Here is a 1,435-nt window from a genome sequence, read left to right on the forward strand (position 1 = left end):
ATCATCTCCAGTCTGCTGTTAATTAAAATCAGCAACAGATCTCATGTAGAACATTATGAGATCTACTCTGTCATCATTAAAACAACTGGAGACTGTGTACCAGCTGATATGTGGGTATGATTAGATTTTATTAAATCGGAATCGCACCACAGTGTTGTCTGACGTTACTGCGCATATATATATATATATATATATTATATATATATATATATATATATATATATAGATAAAATACAGTGTTGTTGTATTTATTGCTAAGTTCCTAGATTGTGTGCGTGCAGCTTCCAGTAACACTGATGTTTGTTACCTGTTTCTTACCTCATACTAATGTTGCACTGTGTTTATTACACTGCAGTAATGTTGTACTGTGTTTATTACACTGCAGTAATGTTGTACTGTGTTTATTACACTGCAGTAATGTTGTACTTTGTTTATTACACTGCAGTAATGATGTACTGTGTTTATTGCACTGCAGTAATGTTGCACTGTGCACGTTGCTGATCGTGTATTATAGCTTATATATGCTTTGTGTTTGTTTGAAACGCTGCATATTAAGTGTAGCTCCCTCCAGTTAACAGACCCGGACACAAGGCCAAAACGCGATGAATTATGGACATAAAGTGGACCAATCTTGGATATAACAGTATGGATTTAAAGCCCAAAGAAGCTGAAGTTCCAGGCTGGATAGAAAATCCCCTGTAGAGGCTAGAAAGACCCGGAAAAGACCGCCGTAAAGCCGAAAACGTCAGGATTCAAACGAACCCGAAAGTCAGTAAATCACCTGTATGGTTCAAAAGTTATTAAACTATGAATCAGAGGTACTTTTTTACTCGTGGGCGAGTGTCTCGGGCTCAGAGGGTTAAGGAGGAATTCTGCGGCTCTTAATCGCGTGTTAAGCTGAATTTAGCATGTTATGAGAATGAAGGAAGGGTAAAGGATGAAAGCAGGAATCATGAGGGCAAAAGTGCTCTGTATGTTAGTGGCAGGATGAAGTTTGTAAATGTCTGTGTGTGTGTGTGTGTGTGTATAAAGTATGTCATGTTTCATACATGTAGAAATAGAAGAAATGTGAGGCTGTATGGGGGTCCAACTGAACCTTTTTTTTTTAGTATGCATACTTATTATAATAAACCCCCAGCATACTCAAAACCTGCTTAGAGGGAGTGCACGTACGATATATTCTTTGCAAATTCTGCACTCGACCCATTCAGTCTCTTTTTAATCATGCAACAGTGATTTTGTCTGAACATATTTGTTTTTCTACATTTATATTATTTTAGACTCTTCATCGATCGCCAGAGGGGAAATTACACTTTACACTCTGTTGTTATTACACACTACACACACGGCTGGAACACACACACACATGCTCAGGTCTGATACATGCAGTAATGGGGAGATGTCAAAGTGTGTGTGTGTGTGTGTGTGTGTGTGT

At 38.1% G+C, this 1,435-nt stretch overlaps 1 protein-coding gene across 1 annotated transcript in view; it reads right to left on the reverse strand.

Moving 5' to 3' along the window:
- Nucleotides 1-1,435, reverse strand: part of LOC116686301 (A-kinase anchor protein 6) — a 123,142-nt gene that overhangs the window by 10,233 nt on the left and 111,474 nt on the right. The window lies entirely within an intron of this gene.

Source organism: Etheostoma spectabile, unplaced genomic scaffold, assembly GCF_008692095.1.
Source record: "Etheostoma spectabile isolate EspeVRDwgs_2016 unplaced genomic scaffold, UIUC_Espe_1.0 scaffold351, whole genome shotgun sequence".
Classification (NCBI taxonomy): Eukaryota; Metazoa; Chordata; class Actinopteri; order Perciformes; family Percidae; genus Etheostoma; species Etheostoma spectabile.